At 48.1% G+C, this 23,101-nt stretch overlaps 1 long non-coding RNA gene across 3 annotated transcripts in view; it reads right to left on the bottom strand.

The window, feature by feature from the left end:
- Positions 1-22,190, bottom strand: part of LOC103549348 (uncharacterized) — an 83,027-nt gene extending 60,837 nt beyond the window's left edge. For all 3 annotated transcript variants that reach the window (XR_011526766.1, XR_011526767.1, XR_011526768.1), the window contains exons 1-2: positions 21,863-22,190; positions 742-828 (exon numbers count right to left, since the gene is read on the bottom strand). This is a non-coding gene — a long non-coding RNA (uncharacterized lncRNA). The remainder of the gene's footprint in view (positions 1-741; positions 829-21,862) is intronic.
- Between the last annotated feature and the right edge of the window lie 911 nt (positions 22,191-23,101).

Below are 23,101 nucleotides of genomic sequence, written 5' to 3'. Positions count from 1 at the left end.
ATTCCATATTATGTTCCAACTGAACCAGAAGGGAAAATCAAAACATCATAATTGAAAAACAGGAGTTAAATACTTTTTACAGCTTTTCAGCTGCTTCAAGTTGAGTTTCTGCCCCTTCCAAAGGATGGGAGAGTGAAGACAGCAGTAATTATTGTCTATGTTTCAGATTGCCTCTCTCTTGATACAGGTAGGATATAAGCCAGGGGCCCAGCCCCACCAAATCAGACATTCCTCATCCCAGGTCTTCAGACTCAGGCTGCATTCTGGCAATAAGACCAGGACTCAGTGCAGGTGGGCCAATGACCACAGAACTTGGGGCAAAATGCAAGTTATGGAAAACTGTAGTTGAAGACAGCTTTGCTTTTAATGCTGATAGATCTTCTGAGGATAAACAAGATTAGGCTACAAACAGAAGCTTTTGAGGTCTATAAAGAAAGGTCCTAAATAAGTCCACTTTTGAGCCAGCCCTTCAGCTAGGTGAAAGGAGTCCCAAGTCAGAAACCTCAAAATAGACACAGGGGGCTGCCACTGCGGTTTTCACTTCCACAGGACCGAGAGTTGCACTTCCATGCAGATCTCGTGGTTATAGAAAGGGACCCAAGGTGGGAGGGCTGCTGGTCAAGGCTCTCCCCCAGCTCTGCCCACCTGCAGACATAGTCAGGTTGACAGAGGAACTTCAAGGACAGACATTATCCAGAATGAAACTGGCTTAAAGCAAGAAATTCTTAGCAACACCATCACCTGTTCACGCAGACTCAGGGGCCAGCCCAAGATCCGAGTCCCTTTTGTTTTCTTGTGTGTCTTCCAATGGCCTGCTGTCCTCAATCTCTAGAAAACAGAAAGGATGAAGTAGGTACTTCACTCCAGCTTCTCATGTTTTCTTTAATTCCAAGAAGATCTAGATTTTCAGAGAACTCTAGAACTCAAAGCTAGATAAATTTGTAATAATTGAAACAAGTCAAATGCCAATAGTTAAAAATCTTTCTTGACTTTCTGTCTAGAGTAAAGGGAAACCAGGCTATCCTTAGGATTTTTAACTGCCCTAAATCTATCCAAATGGATATGCTGGGGAGCAGCAGATACAAGCACTTAATCACCAAAAATGTCCTCGACAAAGAAAGATCATAATAGGAACTGAACAGGAAAAGAGAGCAGAAGAGAGAGGGAGGGACTGAGGCAGGATGGCAGAGAGAACGAATTCCTCTCCAGGACAATCATTTAAATTGCACCTTGGCTGGTAGTGAAGGAAAGTCAGGCAGTGCTGCAAATAGGAGCTGAGCAGTCAGAAAGCACATCCTTTGATCCCTTTGCGGATTCCAACCCAGGGTCCACATCCAGAACCTTCATCCCAACGTTCAGAGAAAAAACTAATATGAAATTTATTCTTCTAGATGAATCTGAGACAGCTTCAGTTGTAAGTTCCCTAAAATTAAACAAAATAAAGTGTTGCACAGTGGAGGAACATCAACCCTAACTGGAAAAGAAGAGGCTAGCTGGGTGTAGCAATCACTTTGTAGATCTCGGGTCAAGCATCATGAACGCGGTCCCATTCATTTATTCCCTCCCTCTTTCCTTCCTCCTGCTCTGAGTAGCTGACGCTTTTGTGAGAAACATCTAGTTCAAACAGCTAGATGGAAATGCAGACAGTAAAGCAGCCACAGAGCGAGCCTGAGAAAGCAGCCCCACCCCCGGCTCCCTCAACAAGGGTGGACACTGTTGAAGCAGTTGAGAAGCTATAAATAGTATTTAACCCCTGTTTTTTTCTAATTCAATTTTTTATTATCTCTCCTGAAGCCCAGGTAGAACATAAATCTAGAGTCTGGTTGGGGGCATGAGAAAAGGCTTGAGGACATGGCCAGGACCTTGGTCACTGGGCTGAATTCTCGCCTGGTGGAGAGGACAGATGCTGCCAATGAGGACAAGAAAAGAGCAGCTCCTATAGGTACTACGTGCCTGCCATTCACCTGCCTGCAAGAGTGGGATCACCTTGGAAAGCCCCCTTTTAGAGGTGAGAACACTGAGGCTGAGAGAGGTTAACAGCCGCCCACGGACACACATCTAGTTGGTGGTGGGTGTGCACACTGGAGGCAGGTCTCTCGGCCATGAGACAATCTGCTTACATGAAGATGTCTAATAAATGAGGAGGGGACGAGGTCGGATGGCACGGGCTGAACCAAAGGGAGTTCCAGAAGAAGGGGATGGGGTATGCAGAGTGCACAGCTGGTTCAGGAAACGGGAGTCCCAGGGACGTCTGGACATGGGGGGTGACGAGGAGGTTAGGGGCCCTTGATGCTCAGTAGCTTGCATGCCTCAATCATTCTTTCTTTCCTCCAGGTACCTAGAAGAGGTGAAGTACAAGGACAAGGTTGGCTTTTTTCTCTTGAGAATGTAGCTCAGGTTTGAATTTGTCTTCAAGGCTTACAAACAGCAGGATAAGATTCCAGTTCCCTCGTAGATTCCAGTTCCCTCGTAGTGTCGACGGTGGGGGTGCCTCAGAGGTCCCCTGACACCTGCCATCAGTGAAGTCCCTGAGGCTCGAAAGTCGGGGCGGAGCCAGGAAGAGGCAGCTTGGACCTAAACACAGCAGCTGCTCTCAGGTCAGCCTCTCAACCAGGAGAACTTGGTCCCGCCCCAAAGGATCAAGAAATGGCAAACCTTCTCTGGGCCCTCAAACTTGAAAAAATGTCACATCTGGCTAAAACAATCAAGAAAGCCCTTCTATGCAACAGACAGAATGTTCCAGAGGGAGAGGATTCCTCCTGCGCTACCCACCTGGAGGTCCTCTGCCACTTTCAAGAGAGACGAGTGCCCAGGTCAGATGGGACTTCAGATCTCATTGCATCTCCTTTGACATCAGCCCTGCTCCTCAGGCCTGTGGCCATCACTCCCAGGACAGTCCTCGCTCCCCCTCCTGGGAGGGGGCCGAAGCCGTGTGGACCCTTTATGGGCAGACAGGCATCTGAGGAGTTTGTGAACTGGCCTCCATCGTAAGGCGAGCTAACGTGGGGGTCCCGGTGGGGTCACCACCTGCACAGGAAACTACTTAGGGACATTTTAATGCCCTGGACAGTCGGAATCCACTTACCTTAGGCAAACTCCTTATAAGGAAACCCCTTTTTAGAATCAAAGAATCACAGGATTTTAGAGATGAAAAGTGCTTGGTGTTTGTCTTGTGTAGTGCCCACCTCAAAGCACGCTCCGAGGAATCAAGTGCTCCTGAAAGATACTGCCCGGCAGGGGGCTAGGCAGATTCTCTGGGTGAAAGGACTCCTTTGAACACCGTCCACCAGGCAGAGCAAGGCGCACTCGATGGGAACACACAGACGGTGTATTTCCCTGGGCACAAGCTAGCCTCCGAATGCCAACTAACACTGCAGGCCCCGGGGAGGCCCGAGGGAGGGTCTCCTTGCAGCCTGTCCCTGAGCAGAAGTCCCCCACAAGGGTATTGAAAGGGGAGAGGCAAATGACCTGTGCAGATCCGAAGTTCCAGAACTGCGTACTCCCTGCTAAGGAAGTGTGGGATGCCCAGAACTCAATTATAGTCAATCCAATTATTTCAGGCCCAAGCTCCAGTGCCAGGTCAGGGGGCAGATACAGAGATTTCCTGTCCAGGAGGCCCCAGAGACCCCAGTGTGCAGGAAGGGAGGGCCCCAGCAACAGGCCACAACTGCTGAGACCACGCTGGGGCTCTAGGAAGAGCCCACCCTGCCTGGCTCTCCTCAGGGTCCTTGGCCCCACGGCATCCACTCTACTCACTCCCACTGGCCTTGGCTGTCTTCTGGGTGTCCTTCTGTTGGTCCCTCCCCTCATCCACTTTATTCCTGCACCCTCCCCTCTCTTTGGCAAGCCTAGTGAAAGGCCAGGGAAGGTGTCCGCCGGGCGCTGGTTCTGGGGAGGGAAAGCCCAAGAGAGAGACTGGAGGGGTGAAAATTCAGCAACTGCTTGATGCGCAGTGCAAGGGGCAGGCGTCAAACAGTGTCCAGGTCTCCAGCCTGGGTCGCACAGGACACAGCGATGCCCTCAACAAAGATGTGGGGGAGCAGGCAGGAGGAGACATTTATGAAGGATATAAAAAGTTAGCACGACAGTCCCAGAACAGCTTGGATCCGAGGCACCTATCTCCCACTTCTGAGCAGAACTGACTCCTTCCCTAAGGGCCATCCTGTCCTTGTCACTGCACCTTCGTGCCCCAGGGCCAAACTACTTCAGAATGCTTCCGGAGCAAGGACATCAAAATAGGTTATAAAGTATATTTTGGGAAGAAAAAAAGGTTAATTCTTCTTTTAGTACTTACAGGGGAAAGCACTGTCTTGATCTGAAGGAAAAAAAAGAAAGATGTTCTAGCCAAAATTGAGTGCAACCGTGAAGGCGCCTGAAGCTTGTTTCTCTCTTGACACTGACTTGGCCATCAGTAATGAAATGGGGCATTTTGTAACCTGAAAACTGAAGTGATTATTTAAACACTTTCCCGGGCTGCTGATTTATCTGCCAAGACAGAAATTCAGGGTGGAGGAAGGTAATGAAGCAGACCTGTGTCTGCCGCAGGATGCACGTGAGCAGGACTCGCAATCTTGGCCCTCACCTCCCTCGTGTGTGACATAGGAATATAAGTCCCTATCCTGCAGGGTCTTTGTGAGGCTTACGAAGGCAATGGTGACCATAACAGCTGGCTTTGACTGGGCTGGCCAGGCAGTGGGAGCTATTCCAGAAGCTTTACATGCGTGAACTCAGTCATCGCACACAGCGGCCTCAGCGGTGAGTCCAGAGTCCCCATTTCACAGGTCCTGGGAGCCTCCTGAGGAGGGTGGGAGTCGGTCTCCTGGAAAGCTCCGCACAAGACTATTTTGAGGATACAACAGTCTGAAATTATAAGGTGGAACCCAATATTGAGCAAACAAGAAATGAAGTGGAAGCCACGTTCACTGTGCAGGCACAGCGGAAGGATTCCTCTCTGTGCTCATCCCTCTAGGGTAGTTTGAAGACCCAGCATCCCGGACAGACACCACTCGCCTCGGAAACCACAGCGCTTGCAACCTCTGGCCCTCTGACCGCTCTGGGAAATCATGTTTACTGAAATCATGGCTACTTTACTGTCACTTGACTTGTCCCGGCCTCATCCTCACTTTTCTTCTGGATGAGAAGCCCCCGGAAGGCAGCACCGTGTCCCACACGCCTTTGAATCTCCATAATAGGTACCCTGTATTAGATGCTCAATAAATACTTGCTGATTTAAAAAAATGTATTTGAACATATTGAAAAGATTCGGAATGAAAGGAACTAACAAATTGGAAGCTCCTTTGCGAAAAATTCACATTTGCAGTGCAAAGGTTAAACGTCCTAAATGGGGTGAGGCAAAGCTAATGCTCTCTTTGGAAAATCATTGCATATGTTGCAAACATCTTCCTGTGCATTTGCTCCAGCTGCTAAACTCAGGCAAAAGCAGGCCTGGCGATCTTCTTCTTCCTGGATAACTTGCTCAGGACTGACGCAGAGGAGCCTTCTCTTTGAAAGGGAACCGAATGCAATTAGCAGGATCTTTTGCAGAAGCTCTCAATGGGAGCCGTCTTTCTGAACAGGAAACGGCATGGCTCCCTTCCCCCTCTGCAGGCTGAGAGCTCCCGCCGCAGGCTTCCCGCAGGTTTCTAGCTTGCCGGGTAGGTTTGGGGGAAGTCGTGAGGTCAGCACAGGGAAGGAGGAAGTGGAGAGCAGCAAGGAAGTTGAGGTCGAGAGATGCAAAAGGGCCTCCTTGGTTTTCAGACTCAGACCTGCCCTTCACCAGCACCCTGCAGTCTCTCCACAGAGAACCTCACCTCAGGGCTTCACAGGTGGCTCAGCTTTGACTCAAATCAATGCCAGAATCCAGTGAGAAGAAAGGCTCCACATGCAAATGTCCCTGGGAGACGTAACTAACCTAATTTCTAAGACGTGAATGGCTGATGTCTCTAAGACAAAGATGGGGGGAAAAGGAGAGAAAGGGCGTGGGTGGCTCCACTGGGCACAAAGAAGGCAACATTATCACCTCACAGTTGGGTCACAGGCCACAAGGGAGTGCCAACCACATGTCCACAAGTGAAACATGTGGACCCTCCCAGGCCGTGGTGGTCCCACAGCTCCTTTGCCATTTTGCCATTTGTCTTTTTGGGGTACCATGCCAAACTATCAACCCAAGGCGTTACTGCAATGACGACACTGCTTAGGATTCAAAAGACCAGAGTCCTGGTCTCCCTCTGTCCCACGTAGTGTGTGAATTGGGGTAACTCACATCATCTCTCTGAGCCTCAGTTTCCCTATCCGTCCCACGAGCTAGGTGCATTTGAAGCTCAATAAGGCTCTTTTCAACAACAGTACCCTTTATTCTGTGATAGAAATCCTGGCATCGTTAGAATCAGCTTTCCCAAAAGACCCATCATGCTGGCTGATTTTTGGTATCAGTTTGACTGGATCACAGGGTGCCCAGAAATTTGACTAAACATTATTCATGAGGGTGTCTTTGAGACTGTTTCCAGATGAGATGAGCAGTGGAATTGTGGACTCAGTAAAGTAGATCACCCCCTCAATGCGGGGGCATCATCCAATCCCTTGAGGGCCTGAGTAGAACAAAAAGATGGAGGAAGGAAGAACTTGGCTCTTTCTGCCTGACTCATGGGCTGGGACATTGGTCTTCTCCTGCCCTTGGGGCATCTGCTTCTCAGGCCTTCAGACCAAGACTGGAATGCACAAAATCTGTTCCCCTGGTTCCCAGGCCTTCGGACTCAGACTGAACTATACCACCAGCTTCCCTGTGTGTCCAGCTCGCAAAGGCAGATCGTGGGTCTGCTCAACCTCAAGAACCGCATGAGCCAATTCCCTATAATAAATACCTTCCTATATATTTATATGTATCCTGTTGGTTCTGTTCCTCTGGAGAACTCTGACTAACACACCCACCAAGAGATTCATGGTCCAGATGACTCCACGAGGGGGTTTCAATTGTCTTCATGAGAGTGAGGAAAACTTCTTGCATGCCACTCTAGCGACGCTGGAAGAACTCTGCCCTTGTGAGCCATGGCTGCAAAGTGGAGGCTTGAAAAAACTAACCCTTCCTCCTTCTCTCCCTTCCTTCCTTCCCTCCCTTCACATTTCCTTAGGAATTCTGGATTATAATCCTACAGCAGATTCTCCATCATTTCCATGCAGAATGCTCAGTATTTGTAACCTAATGAGGCTGAATCAACCCAGAAATTGAGCTAGGAGGTAGGATCTCAAGTCCACACCTCTTGGCACAAAAAGAGACAGGCTTCTTCAGACTAGTTGAGAGAAGGAGAAAGGCAAGGCGAAGTCTTGACGCCCCATCCCAGGGCTCAGGAGACTTATTGCGTGAGCCACCCGCCCTGAACAGTCTAAAGCACCTGTTCTGGTGTGAACCAACGGCTTCTCCAGGAAAAGAAAAAGAATTCCATCTCATCCTGTTGGAAGGTGTGCTCCCTTCCTCACAGCGTCCTATCCGAGTCTATCCGTGAATTCCTGTTATAGCTCCTTTAGGGTAAAAAAATCATACAGCAGGAAGTTGAAACGCCCTTTGTTCCAACCCAGAGGACACTGGTGAAGGGAGCGCTGGCTTCTAAAGGCCCAGCCCAGCCCAGCCGTCCCAGCTGCCGCTCAGGTTGGTGTTAGGCGTTAATGTTCTACAGCGATATATAGTACATGAGCAAATACAGGACTTTTATTGTCTGCCTCCCTAAATCTGTCCTGCTATAACTTAAAAAAGAAGTTACAGCATCTCTATAAAACTATTTGGTTTTAACTAGGTTGTTAAATTTGTTTGCTGAGGTCAGCTGTAAGGCGTTAAGAATTTCAATAGCACAGGGTGTCAAAGATAAACACTCCAGTCAGTGTGTGGCAGTGGATGAGATTTATTTTGCAAACTTGGCCAACTCCAGAAAGGGGATTATACGTTTTAGGAGATAGGGCGCCGTCCTGTTACTGATGTTCATTTAGATTTTTTTTTTTTTTTTTTTGAGACGGAAGGGCATTAAGCCGCTTCATAAATGTTAACAAAAGTTTGTTGCAAAGCATAAGCCCCAAAGTAGGGAGGAGGGGGTCAATTGGCAGATTGTGCCCCCAGGTGTGGCCTGTGCCTACCCGTGGAGAGCAGGCTCCTTTATGACATACACTGTCTGCTTTCATGCTTCCTAAAGAATCAGGAAACATTTAGAATCGGCCCATTCATACTTTTAATTTTGTTTCTCACAGTAGCTGAGTACTTGGTGGCGGCTAAGATATTCGGATGCTAAGTCAATGATTTTTTGCTCCTCCTTTGACTTATATTTGTGACATCGTAGCCATTGCAAGGATGCCAAACCCTTAGAGCTGTTTCTTTATAAAAGTAAGAACTATGCACATATCAAATTCATTTCTAAAAATTATTTTATTTAAACCAGTGGTTCTCAACCAGGGCCAATTTTGCCCTCTGCCCCCAGGAGACATTTAACAATGTCACTTTCGGTTGTCGCTCCTGGAGAAGGGGAGATATACTGGCATCTAATGCGTAGAGGCGGGGATGCTGCTAGACATGCTACAAGGGACAGGACAGCCCCACAACCAGGAATCATCTGCACAGACTGTCCAGGCCTGAGGGCAAGAAACTCTGATACGCCAATCACGACCTCTCCTCATAGAGGATAAGAGGTACCAGTTCTCTGTACCTGAGTGCTCTGAACACACCGGCACCGGCTGAGCTTATCTCGTTTAATCCTGCCTCTGTCAGAAATGCTCTCTTCTGATATGACCTGAAAGTTAGGGTTCTACAAAATCCTAGTATGATCAAAAATTGTCAACGACCTCAGTGTCCCCAAATCCAATCAAAGATGTTTCGCCCTCATCTCACTTAACTCCTGGGCAGCACTCAGCCCTGCCTGCCACATTCCCACCTGGGAAACCCTCTCTGACTCCATTCACCTGCCACCTCTCTCGTGTCACCTCCTCTGCCATCTCCACAGAACCTCCCCAAACCAGTCACCACAGGGGTCCTCAAGGCCCAAGGCCAGCTCCTCTCTCCTCCACTGCTGGGCTCTTTGCTGTGAAAGCTTGGCCACACCTCAGCCTCAACCACTTCCCAGCATGGACAACTCAGAATGCAGGATTCCAGCCCAAAGCTCTCTGTATTCCACACCCCTCTGACTGCCTGGCTGTCCTCTCCTTAGGACATCTCGAAGGCAACTCAGACCAGGGCCTGAAACGTACCCTGAGTCCGTAATCTCCCTCCTAGACCTGTCCTATTCCAGCGCTCGCTGGCTGGCTCGGGAATGACCCCCATTTACCCTGCTGTGGGTGGAGCCTGCAGGTCATTCTTTACCCTTTAGGTCTTCCCAACGGGCTGTAACCAAACCGCCACCCAACCCTGTGGTTAACTTCCAAAATACTCTCAAATCCGTCCACTTCTCCTCAATCCCTATACCACGCCCTTGCACAGATTGCCACTCTCTCTACCCTGGACCACTGCGGTAGACGCTCAGCAGACGTCCCATACCCACTCGGCTCTCTCTGACCTGTGGCCACAGGGATCCCACCAAATGCACGTGGAGTCATGATGGCACGCTCACCTCAGCCTGCCTGCATACTCACGCACGTGCACACACAGGAACGCATACCGCTTGCAGCCCGTCACCAGCTTTCCAGCGCTCTTAAGGTAAAACACAACTTCTGAACTTGGCGTACAAGACCCTCTGTGTTCTGGTCCCTCTCATTCACCCTCTGCCCTCCAAGCACACAGGCCTTGCAGTCCCTCACTGTTGCCTCACTCTCTCTGACCACAGGGCCTTTACCTGAGCTGCTTTCCTCCCCACACCCCCCTCGGCTGTTCCCCGTCGTCCTTCAGATCTCAGCTCCGCATCCCCTCTCCTGGAAGCTTTCTCGCTCCCCGCACCTGTAACATCCTCTTAGAGCACCTGCTCCAGCCTCTCTAAGCACTGCTCAGTTGCGATTTTACAGGCTTTACTTGTGTCATTGTTTGGTTCTTTTATCTCCATTGACTACAAGCAACTTGAGGGCAGAAGAACTGAGACCTTAGAGATGCGAAATAACCTGACCAGGGCCCGCAAGGAAGGCAGGTGCCATCTGACCCCAAAGGCTGCTGTGCTCTTAACGGCTGACTGTTCCACGCATGGAATTGCAGTTAAATATCCAAACTCTGGTTTTATCTAAGTATCACCTAAACAACCATTAGGCAAATATTTCAAATACAACGAATGAATGAATGAACGACTCATCCTCCCCTTTTACCCTCTTCAGATATCTGATCACCTTTTATGGTTTTTGAAATTTAAGCTCTGGCTCCCGGTGGAGACACACCCCACTTTCAGGATCTTCCTTCTCCTGCAGCCCTGAGCCCCCCTTGCAGCACGGGATGTTGAGCGGATGTTATCCTTCACTCTGCGGTCAGTCACCGGAAGGGCTGTTTCTGAGTCTGGCTTTTTGGGGCTCTCAGCGTTTGTTTGGAAGTAAGGAAGCCGCTCGGCCTCAGGGCAGGCCGCCCCTCCTCTAGCACTGGACTGACCATCATGAAGGCCTTTCTGTGTGTCAGTTTTACAAGGAGAAATGCTTTTAAAATAAGCCTTCCAGTGTCCCTCAATGAGAGTAACCAGCAGCCAGTACTCACGCTACACCTGAGAACATGGACAGGCTCACCGTGAGAGCGTGTTGTTTCCATCGTGGAAAAGTGTAAAACCTCGGAAATAGACACTTAGTAAAGGAATAGGAGGAAAAGGAAACACAGCTCCTAAAATGGAGCACACAGTCGTCACCCCTTATTTGTGGGGGAGACGTTCCAAGACCCCCAGTGGATGCCTGAAACCGCGGATAGTACTGAACTCTGCATGTACTAGGTTTCTTCCTATATATACACAGCTATAATAAAGTGTAACTTATAAATTAGGCACAGTAAGAGATTAACGATAACCAATAATAAAATAGAACAATTATAACAATATACCATAATAAAAGTTACCGCGAATCTTAGCAACCTCAGTATACCATTTTTGTTTTCTTTCCTTAAATTGAGAACTTTCACTTTTTCACTTAAAGGACTCACTTTAGGGCTTCTCTTTGGCATATCCAAATTGCCGGCATCACTCGTCCTGCACTTTGGGGCCACTATGGAGTGAAATAAGGGTGACTTGAACCCAAGCACTGGGATACCTCGGCAGTCGATCTGATAACCCGGACGGCTACTAAGTGACTAACGGGCAGGGAGCATACGCAGTGTGGATCCGCTGGACAAAGGGGTGATTCCCATCCTGGGCAGGACAGAGCTGGACCGTGAGAGATTTCATCAACTACTCAGGATAGTGCGCAACTTAAAACTTATGAATTGTTTATTTCTGGAATTTTCCATTTAATATTTTTGGATGGCAGTTGACTGCGGGTAACTGAAACCGTGGATAATGGGGGACTATTGTACAAGAAAGTTAATCAAAGGCAGGATACTCAAGAAAATGTTAATTCTACGGTTTCAATGGGAAACATAATGTGTGTCAACCATCCAGAGACCAACCCAAAATACAGCCCTTCATTGCAGTGGTGAGGTAATAAATAGGAAGCTTTGTTCTAATTTTTCATCTCTAAATTTAGGTTCATTGCACTACAGAGCTCAACATCTTAAAATGCATGCCAAGGCGGCTTTATGAAATTTTAAGCAGACTTTATTCATTTTGTTCTGTACTTAAAAATATGAGATATATTCTGCATAGTGCGTAAATTACATTACCTGTTTGGTAGGAAATCAGTCTTAAATTATTTGTTTCTGGGACCACAGTTCAATCCTGTTTAATTGCTTTGAAAGCAACGCAGAAAGCAGAGCTGGGCTGTGCGCTCTGTTCCGTGAACCAGACGGAACTGCAGGAGATACGGGGTCTGACGGGTCTCAGTTTTAGGACTTGTGTGACATTCCCAGGCTCTGCAGAATGGGAATTAGCAGACCCTCTGAAAATAGACAAGCCACTTAGGCCCTAAGTCATATTGCCTACCCACAGATCTTTCTCCTCTCACCTCTTTTCCCTGCTTTCCCCCTCAGCACACAGGAGGAAGCTGCTGGCAGAATCTTTCTTTCAAACAGAGTCACCCAGACCCCGGGTGGAAGCTCAGCTCTGCCTCTGGGCAGTGGAAGGATCAGTTCACTTTCTAGAGAGCCATTTCTGCAACAGGAAGTTGGGATCATGACAGTGGCCTCGCCAGGCCGTTGGTAGGACTTAATGAGAGGACCCAAATGCAGCTCTTAGCGCAGTGCCTGTCAGGTCCACCAGCCACCACCTTTGGTCACTTCTCTCAACTCCAAATTCACCTCAAGTCTGTCCAACAATAATTTGCTGAACCGTCACCTCCCTAGACCAAAGCTCTCCTCTTATCCCTCTCTCCCTGGGTTCTCCTACAATCTCATGTCTAGTGGCCAACAGGCCCATGAAAAGATGTTCAACATCACTAACTATCAGGGAAACACAAATCAAAACTACAATGAGATGTCACCTCACTCCTGTCAGAATGGCCATAATTAACAAGACAGGAAATAACAAGCATTGGAGAGGATGTGGAGAGAAGGGAACCCTCATACACTGCTGGTGGGAGTGCAAACTGGTACAGCCACTATGGAAAACAGTATGGAGATTCCTCAAAAAATTAAGACTAGGGGGGCCAGCCGCATGGCCGAGTGGTTAAGTTCGCGTGCTCGGGCCTCGGCAGCCCAGGATTTTGCTGGTTCATATCCTGGGCGAGGACATGGCACCGCTCATCAGGCCATGCTGAGGCAGCATCCCACATGCCACAACTAGAAGGACCCACAACTGAAAATATACAACTATGTACTGGGGCTGAGCAGGGGGGAGCTTTGTGGAGAAGGAAAAAAAAAACCAAGATTGGCAACAGATGTTGGTTCAGGTGCCAATCTTTTAAGAGAAAAAAAAAAAATTAAGACTAGGACTACCATATGATCCAGCTATTCCACTGCTGGGTATTTATCCAAAGAACATGAAAGCATGAATGCGTAAAGATACATGCACTGCTATGTTTATTATGGCATTATTCACAATAGCCAAGACTTGGAAGCAACATAGGTACCCATCAAGGGACAAACAGATAAAGAAGATGTGGTATTTATACACAATGCAATACTACTCAGCCATTAAAAAGGATGAAGTCTGGCCATTTGTGACAACATGGACGGACCTTGAGGGTATTATGCTAAGCAAAATAAGTCAGAGGGAGAAAGTCAAATATCCTACAATCTCACTCATAAGCAGAAGGTAAAAACAACAACAAACAACGACAAAGAGACAAGGATTGGATTCGTGGTTACCAGAGGGAAGAGGGGAGGCAGGAGGATGAAAGGGGGGATTAGGCACACGTGTGTGGTGATGGATTGCAATTAGTCTTTGGGTGGTGAACATGTTGTAATCTACACAGAAATCAAAATATAATGATGCACACCTGAAATTTGTATAATGTTATAAACCAATATTACTGCAATAAAATAAAATAAAATTTTTTTTAAAATCTCATGTCTAAGGACTCTTCTTGCCTTCTACATACTTCGGGGTACAGGACCAGAATCACAGTGAGCGCTCCTAGATGGTAAAGATGCCGAAGTCGCCAGAATCAGCTCCTCACATGTCAGGAAGCAGCTCTTCTCTCCAAGAAAATAAGGTTCATCAGAAAATAATATCCACAGTGATGGTCCCCAAATGCCACTTGGGTGTATATTCTCATACAAGGTTCTGCACCCAAATTATGGTTTTTCAAAAAGGCAATGTTGGGGCCCGCCCAGTGGCATAGTGATTAAGTTCATGCATTCCACTTCAGCAGTCTGGGGTTCACAGGTTCTGATCCCAGGCGCGGACCTACACACTGCTCATCAAGCCGTGCTGTGGCAGTGTGCCACGTACAAAACAAAGGAAGATTGCCACAGACGTTAGCTCAGGGACAATCTTCCTCACCAAAAAATAGGGGGAGCCAAGTTTCTGCTACTAGATAATGCAATATCTTAGGCAGTCACAGAAAAGATCTGGGCAAACATGTCCTATGGAAGCTCCCTCCCTATTCCTGCAGATGGAGCCAGGGAGGAAGGGGAATGGGGTGCATGCGCACTCTCCTTAAGAGCCCCATTGTACAGCCTGGATTCCCAGATGCACAAATGGAAGGGGGAAAGGCTGGGACGGGAAGAGTGGGGAAAGAAGCAAGGACTCACATCTACCATGAGGGAGGGAAGGAGGGTGGGAGGAAACCCACCAAAAGACACCGCCAGATCCCAGGTTTATCGTGCAGCTGCCCTGAGCCCGCCCTTCCAACCCCACAGACTCCACAGCCCTTTCTAGCAGTGACGACTGACACTGCGAGTGGCCTGACTAGGTCTGAGGACACACCCAGACACCTTGATTTTTCCTCTTCCCTTGACTCGAAATCTAATTTTTCCTTTCCTTTTAGAACTTTGAATGATGCTATCACTGAAACTTCTAACGATAGGCACCTCCCAGTTCACAGACTCTGTCCGGATGACCTGAGGGAATCACGGCCCATTCATTCAGGAGCATGTCATTCACTGGCTGTGAGTGACGGTTGCCAGGACTCCCCAACGACATCAAGCCAGCTTAGAATTCAAAACTAAGTGAAAAAGCAATATACGAGATTCTATCAGCACCAAGATTGCAAAGATGTAAAGTCTTGATGGATGGGGGGAAACCCAGCTATGAGGCGGAACAGTAGAGGCCTTAGGAGGGAGGGAGAGCGTGTTTCTCCTTGTTGAATTTTACATTGCACTTGTAATACTTTCTCGGGTCAAAGTTAACTGTGAAAATTCTAAGTGGTCCAAAAAGACCCTGTTCTAAAAGTGCATTTGTTTGTTGATATTTTTCATTTCAGACTGTAATGTCCCATGGAGAAATTAGAAGACATGGTTCATCTTCCAGGCTACCTCACAAATGTCCTCTTACTCTGACTATATTGATTTAACAGTATTATGGATCAGCCTGGAAACAAACCACAGGATGGGTTTTTCACCTTGATTTCTTAGGAATGTCATTCTCCAACTGTGAGCTCCACCTCCCGCAACTGCAGACAGGGCAGACACACACAGTTTGGGGGAAGCCGAGCTGGCTGGTTTCTTGGGGCCTTGGCTGAAAGAGGGGGTATCTGCAACCCACCGGGAGCAGGGCTGGAAGGCAGAGTGCAACCAGAAGTTCTGTGCACTGGAGAGGACTTATTGAGGACAGGAAAGTGCACGGAAACCAGAGCACCCAGTACGGGGCCTGATGCAGACTTGGGTTTGAAAGAAGCCAAGCAGAGAGGAGAGGAGGGGGCTGCCTGAGAACAAGGAGCGGGGCTGGTGAATGATAGCCGCTCTGGACTCTGCCTGAAAGTGAAGCCCTCTTGCCTGCCCTTCTAGCAAAACCTCAGCAGGTGCATCTGTGCATTTGGACCCCAAAGATCCTGGAGCACCCCTCCCTGTGTCTGGGCCCCTGCCCTCTCCCTGCAGTGAGGACAGAGGCAGGGCTGCCCCATTCCTGAACTGGGGATCCAAATGCAGCACCCACTGGATGCCCACAGACAAGAATACAGGACGATGCTACAACCAGGACTTTCTTTCATCTTCATGCATGGCCTGTCCACAGAGGGACTCGGGGGCTCTGGGCCTGCAGCCACCCACCCACAGAGTTCAGTCATTTCTTGGAAGCGAATGTGCGGCCAAGTATGCACACGAGGGAAGAGGCTATTGTCTTTCACATCCACAGCCGTCACCACTCTCAGCGACAGGACCCCTGGGCGAGCTGGCCAGGCGGGGCCGTTGCTCCAGGTGGGGAGGCCGCACCCCTGAAGCTGTGGCACTCCCTGGAGAGAGAGGTGACCTCGGCCCCAACCGCGGTGCTGGAGAAGGTCTCCCTTCAATGACTGCAGACTCACTTTAACCACAAGCTTCTCCCTTCCTCCACGACTCTCACAAGCTTGTTTCAGTATGTTGTTCAGACACCGTTTAGAGAAAGCTTAAACTCATTAAAGCAAATCTCCTCCCACCTGCCCCTCCACCCAGGTTCCCGGTTGTGTGCCAACTGGCAACTGTAAATCATAATTTCGCCCAGAGTCTTTCATCACTTGTCCTAGAAGTAAGTGGCCCTGTTGCCTGTAGGTCCCTTGGTGATCAGCACATTCTTGAATGGGCAGCCTCTCTGAGTCAGCTCATAACAAAATTCCCAAAGAGGGCAGAGACATCCAGGGTCTCTGCTCAGCGTCTGCTGGTTGGAAACTTGATCTCAGTCTCCCTTTCTAACGTATATTCTGCTCTGTCGTTTGGCTCAGACGTCATCTACTTGGAGTAGATGGAGAGGAATAAAACAGCCAATGACTGTTGACCCGACACTGGGCATCTGGTGTGAAACCCGTGTGCTCTTCCCACTGAGACTAGCCCTGGATCCATCACTTTGGAAGCAACCCAAACTCAGTTACTCACTTAACCCCAATACCCAGCATGCCTGATGATGGAAATCAGAAGGGAAAAGGAAAATCTTAGGGGAGTACCCAAGAGGGAGACTAATTATAGCCCTAAAAGTTCAAAAAGAAATTGGCCCAGGCTTCTCTTTTCAGTGAAACAACAACGTTTGCAGTGCTGGAGAGCGGCTTCACAGCACCAGTGTGTCTGGGCTCCCCGTCAATTAAATCACAGTTTGACCAACAATGTCAGAAACCAGGCCTACGAGAAGAAGTAAAAGGAGATCCTCTCCCTGGCAGCAGATTCTCACACTGGAACTCCATTAAGCATTCCTTCCACTCCTTGCCCATTGTGCTAAGGCCACATCCATTCTTCCAGCCTGATTGTGCTGGTTTGACCATCTCCTCTTACTTCTCCCCCTTCTGTTTCTTTTCTGAGCATGCCCGTCCTTTGCTGTCAATTCCAGCCCTTTTCCCCTCTCCAGGATGAGTAGCATCAGTGGGCGAGGCAGTAAGGATGGGTAAGCACCTTTCCCCTCGGGGCTCACAAAAATGTCGTCTTTGATTAGGGATGAATTATTTTAAACTTGTGTTTGAGCCGAAGTCTTTGCTATAAGTGGCCCCAGTTTCTGAAGCTAGCCTGCGAGGCTGGCCATCCACTGCCTTTCCACCTCATGAGCTTTCCCAGGCCCTGTCCCTCACTGGCCCCTCCCTCTGGCCCTGCCATGCCATCCACCTCCCTCTCTCTGTCCCCAGCCCAAGCTCATGTCCAGAGGCTCTAGGCTGCTGGTCTGGCCACATTCCAGGACTTCCTATGGCCAGCCTCATGCTGCCACTCCTCTGTCGTCCACTTCACTTGTATTCATATTCTCTATCTCCTCCGTCTGACACCCACCGTCTTGTCCACGGCAGTGAGCAGTCTGCTCACACAAGCTTATGTTCAAAGTCATCACTCCCACTTTCAGTTTTCCCCGTAATCAACAATTCACTAAAAGTAATTCCTGGGCCTCACAATAGGAACTTTTTCTATGAGCTGCAGATTTTGCCACCTCCCAATTTAACCGAAGTGAACTTCCCAACCCTTAATTGTCAAAAGAAAGCGGAATTTGATTTATACAGTTATGTTAAATAAGATTCCAGTGACAAGGCCAATTCAGGTGATTGGAAAAAGGTAAAATTGAGTCAAAGTTCTACAGGCGCAACACTACAAATTAGGAAAATTCACAGTGGAAAGTCATTCTCAGGCTGCTCTTTAATCCTATCGTCTCCTTACTGTACTGGGGACGCGTACTTAGACTATAAAGCCAACGAGACTCCTTGTTTCTGTCCTTACAAGGATGCCCATTTACCTTCGAAAAGCCATACTAATCAGTTAATGTGACTATGGCGGGAGCCTTTTATATAGACTTTTGATGTGTGTAAACTGAATTGCCAATGAATCCCAGGATGGACTCAAGAAGTCAGCAGGATCTCTCTCTGCCGGATGTCATCGTAACAGAAAGTCACCTAAAAAAAATCTCCAGCATGTAAATTACTTTAAAATCAAGCAGGGCTGTTTTACATTTTGAAGATAATAAGATTAACCAGAAGGAACTGAGAGAGAAAACCATTGTCAAGCCCAAGTGAAAAACGCTCAAAAACTATAACCATGAGAGAGCTGAGTCATCTTTGACAGAATTTCAAGGCCCCATGGAAGTCCCCAGCACCATCATAAGAGGGGGTCGCATAATTCTCTTCTTCCATGAGCCAATCAATTACACCCAGCCCTCAGTGACAGGCGTCATCAGGCCGAGTTGAAAACACCGTCACGCAGAGTAGGAGACACCACCCTTCTTTGATTTTGGGGGCGTGCTTTATCACAGCTGCATTAAACTAACCAGAAATCACATCAGACAAGGGGGAGACACATTGGATGGCTTCTGACATGGGGTACAGAGACGAGTGGGGAGATTTCAAATAAAAATGTTACAAAGATAGATGAGTTTCATCTTCAAGATCATCTTTCTGTTCTGAAAACCCAAACATCAATGTCCTAGGCCCAGAAAGTAAAACTGACAACGAATAGGATGTGAAACCAGCCCGACTACTTGTATTTCGCCATGATGCTAAAAGAAAGTGCAGGAAGTTAGGCAGCTCGATGATGTTTAAGGTCTCTCAGACGAGATCGCCAAGTTCTAACGATCATACTCAAATGTTGTTAGCAACAATAGAAAGCACAATCTAAACATGTGATTTAGGAAATTTTTTTAAAATGCATTTGGGGTTCTTTTGAGAGTCCTGAAATTTCCATAGCAGCTGCATACTTCAGTCCTGGTGGCATTTGGGGAAACACTTGTCAAATCCATATTTGGAGCCAAAACTGCCTGTGTGAAAACAATTTTTTTCCCTATTGTTGAGTGAAAATTCCATGAGCAAAAAATTCTTGCATTGTGTCCAGCAGAAGTACGTGTTTCCACTGAAAATATTACCCTAATGAGCTTGCTTGTAATGTTTACATTGGAAATAAGCAACAGGAATACACTCGCTCTCTCCCTTTCTTTTTCTCTTCTCCTACCTCATCCTCCACTCCTAGTGAGCAAGTGCAAGCAAACTGGCAGACAGTCAACAATGACAAATGCAATTGCTCTCCTCTGGGTCACAGGGAGGCCTCTAGATATCACCCTACATCTGCAACACACCCCTTAGCTCCCCCATCGTGTGTCCTCTTTAAGGAAGAGCTCAGAAGGTTCTGACTTGTAATTGTGGCAAAAGCTTTTGGCACCGCCTGTTTGCAGACTCCAGCCCAACTGGCTGAAGTAGTCTTTGCTCATTTACCAGCCAGTTCAGGTCTCAGCTGCAGTTTTCAGCTTTGATCAAAGCTGAAGCTCATATCATCACAACATCATGTGTGAGCCTGGGTCTGGAAGACCAGGAAGCAGCAGAGAGGGGACATGGAGCAAGGCTGGGCCACCTGCTCCCCATTAGGTTGAGATGAAAGGGTGCAGCTGGCTGGCCCAGGGAGAATAGGGTGTGCACGGGGGTGGGCAAGAGAAGATTGGCGAGGGGTTTCCAGGGCCTGGAACCCCACCCCTCCTTGCTGCCACTTACGTGCTTCCACTGAGCGCCAGGTACCGGACTTGGCACTTAGCGGAGAATAAGAACCCAGCCCTCAACCCAGCCTCACAGTCAGGGCATCCCAGACACACAGAGACACAGCTAATTCTAACCGATGTCAGGCGGAGGAAGGCCCAAACGGGGAAGCAGTAAAGACCTCTGGGAATAGAGAGAGAGCGAACAAAGAAATATCAGAAGGCAGCCTGCAAGGATAGCGGTGTTGCAAAATCATCCAGAAAGGGGAAAGTGAAGGGAGAAAGCAAAGGCTTCCAGGACCTTTTCTCCCTTCATTCAAATCCATCTATAGAATACCTACTAATACATTTATTTATTAACCACCTACTACATGCAAGACACACAAATAAATAAAGTATCGGTTCTGCCCTCCAAGATATCAAGACAAAAACACAAATGACTGTGGAAAAGAGTTGGTGATAAGTTATTCGATCCCACAAAGCCCCAGGGGAGCGTAGGGAGAAGCTGCCTTTGCAATGAGCCTCCAAGGCAAGCGGGATTTCAGTAGCCAAGATGGAAGGTCAGTTTGGGCAGAACTGTTGGGTCTTAAGAGAGAATAAAGGCAGGTACAGAGCTTGCTTCCATGGACTGCAGGTTTGAAGGAGGAAATCTCATGGCCTGAGGGCAGCACTCCCCTGAGCAGCATTCTGTGCTCTCTTAAGACGAGGGGTATCTGGAGCTGTGGCCTCTGTCCTGCAAAGAGGGCATCAGCATTCAGCATTTCCTGGGGCAGCAACCAGACCAGGAACCCGGGGGAGTGCCACGCAAGAGAGATGGGCTCTACCCCACGGGCTTGCACAATTGCCTCTCAGCTTTCATCAGGGCACTTCCTTTTCACAGTCCTGCGGGGCACCTCTGTCCTTCTACTCTTCTCTGAATGCCTCAAACTCCAAGCCCAGCCGCCCACCTTTCTAACATGCTGCGCAGCCCTGGGCAAGCTATTTAACTTCTCCTTGTCTCAAATGCCCCCTTTGTAAAATGGGAACGATTAAGAACAGTATTTCTCATAGGGTCCCACTGAAGATAAAACAGGCGCGTGCCTCATAGGACACTGAGCACAGCTGAGTCCTCACAAACTTTAGTTATTATTACTTATGTTTCATTACTAAGCGAGTTCGTCCACACCCATGGCTCCATCATAATTTATAAGCGGATAAGCTTTCAGTCTATATCTGCAGCTCATCTCTCTTTCCTCGTGACCAGCCCTGAAAATCCAACAGTCTGTGGACATCACCCGGTAACTCCCACAATTCCGACAGGCACCTCAAATATTTCAGACCCGTCTAAAACGGAATTCAACGACTTCCCTCAACCTTTCCTCTTTTCTCCCTGATCTGGGTGAATAACATCCAGCAGTTACCCAAAAGAGAATTCGGACGGTCATCCTAGACTTGCCTCATTTTCCATCCAATAAAAAGATCTGATCTACTCAAAACTTCTTGGTGGGTGACCTCCTCTCCACTCCGGCTCCCATGGCCTTATCATTTTTCATCTGTCCTTCCCCTCTGCCTCCAGGCTGCTTCCCCTCTGATGGTCTCCCGACAGCCAGCTCACAAGTGTAATCCCATCACCCTGCTGGGTAAACCCTCCCAGGGCTCTCATGGCCCTCCAGAACATCTATACTCCTTCCATCAGCATCTAAGGCCTTTCATGATCTCTCCTGCTATCCAGCCTCATCTTCATGAATGTGTGCTTCACACACTTAGCCCAGAGCAGGCTCTCAATAAACACCTGTGGAATGAATGAATGAATGAATGAATGAATCCTCCATAGGTTTCCCGTAAGAACCTTTCCTCTGGCCACTCTGAACTTTTTCTGATTCCCGAGGCATGTCATCCTGGAAGACAGGCGTTGGCCGGCCCTCACCTCCTGCAGCTGGCTGCCTGCTTGATCCTCTGCTTCCCAGGACCTCCCCAGCTGAGACGGGGGTCCCTCTGTGCCTTCAGGACCCCCAAGTCTGTTCCCCTTCAGAGACTATTCCCTGGGGGTCAGTTCACTGCTGGTCATCCCCACTCATCTCAGAGCTCCCTGAAGTTCAGAGTCATTCATAATTATCTAGAAGTCTCTGGAATAATGCCTAGGACTGCCTGGTCTAAAGTAGGCATTGCATTAATGATTTATTATCCCACAAATGAATGGATCAAATGCCAACCATGTAGAATAAACAATACTCGCAAAGAGAGAAGTCAATGTGGCATCTCTTTTTTTCCTTTTGGCTTTATTTCTGTAGAACTTTACAGTATATGTCACCTACTGTCTCACAAGAATAGAATAGACCTTAGTTTCCCCTCCTTTTTTCTGCCAGACTTACCTCCTGCTGCTGCATTGACAGCATTTTGGAAGGTCTACCTTTCCCTCAAATTTCTCATGGTGATTAAGGACTGTAATTGCCGCTGAATGGTCCAGTTTAGCGCAGAGAAAGCCAACCAACATTCACCAGTGGACTTTAAAGGCTGACGGGTGAAACAGCCAAGAAAAGTTCATTCAGCGCGGAGCCATAAAAGCGTGGGGGAAACTCCCTCAGGCCCTGCAAGAGCAGGCCTTTGTGATGCAATGTTCCTCACGGAATCTGCGGAAATTGCATCCTAAAACTGCAACAGACTGCGGGATAGAATAACAAGCTCTGTTATCACATCCCAGCGACACACAAACGTTGCTCATGCAAGGAAGAGCTCTGGAGAGCCACTTGTCAGGCAGGCTGCCCGGACACACCCCAACATCCGGACATTCTCAACCCCCCTCAATACTGCTTCAAAGATCCTGCACAGCATAGGCGTTCAAGGGCACGAGAAACAGGCGAAACACACCTCCCTGTTCTAAGTTTACAGTTGAAGCCTGGTCAAGAGACACCAAGACTTTTTGACATTTTGGTTTTTTCTAAAGGATCAAGGGGTAACAAATGTGGTCACTATACCATGCATGACTTTGAAATGAATGGGATTATTTTCCCACACAGGACCAGCTGTAAAGATGCATCTTGGAAAATGCAGAGTAAACGCAATGTGTAGAGACTGGAGAAACTCTGAGTGTTTCCAAATATCTGTGAGCCCATATAATATAATATGATATGATATGATATGATATGATATCTAAGCCAGGACATTTTTCAGAGCAAAGCGAAAAATTATTACAAATGACACCGGGCCAACTAGATGTTAACCAGTTCCACCCAGGCAAATGAGCGAGCATGGTCACCTAACTGAGTCACCTGCTCTGTGAATTAAATCCTCAAGTGCAGAGGACAAAGGGCACCTTGCTTATCAAGGCCAAACGTATTGTTTACAGAAGCTCTCTCTGGACTCCACTCTTCCACTCTTCCCTGATGCAGTTTCAACCCAAATTACATAGGCATTTTTTATCAGCAAAAGCAGGCAATAAAATATGGGAAGAACTATAAGAGAACTGGGCCAGCGCTCTTGTGAAATTCTTTCAACACACCAGCATGCTTCCACAAACAGGAAAACATTTAGCAAGAGGTGTGCAAGCTGGCTAGAGATGCAACCAGATGATTCAAAGGTGACTGTCATCTGGCACACATCAGCGCTTCTCC

The sequence above is a fragment of the Equus przewalskii genome, chromosome 14 (assembly GCF_037783145.1).
Source record: "Equus przewalskii isolate Varuska chromosome 14, EquPr2, whole genome shotgun sequence".
Classification (NCBI taxonomy): Eukaryota; Metazoa; Chordata; class Mammalia; order Perissodactyla; family Equidae; genus Equus; species Equus przewalskii.
This window is presented reverse-complemented; position numbering and strand designations above follow the sequence as displayed.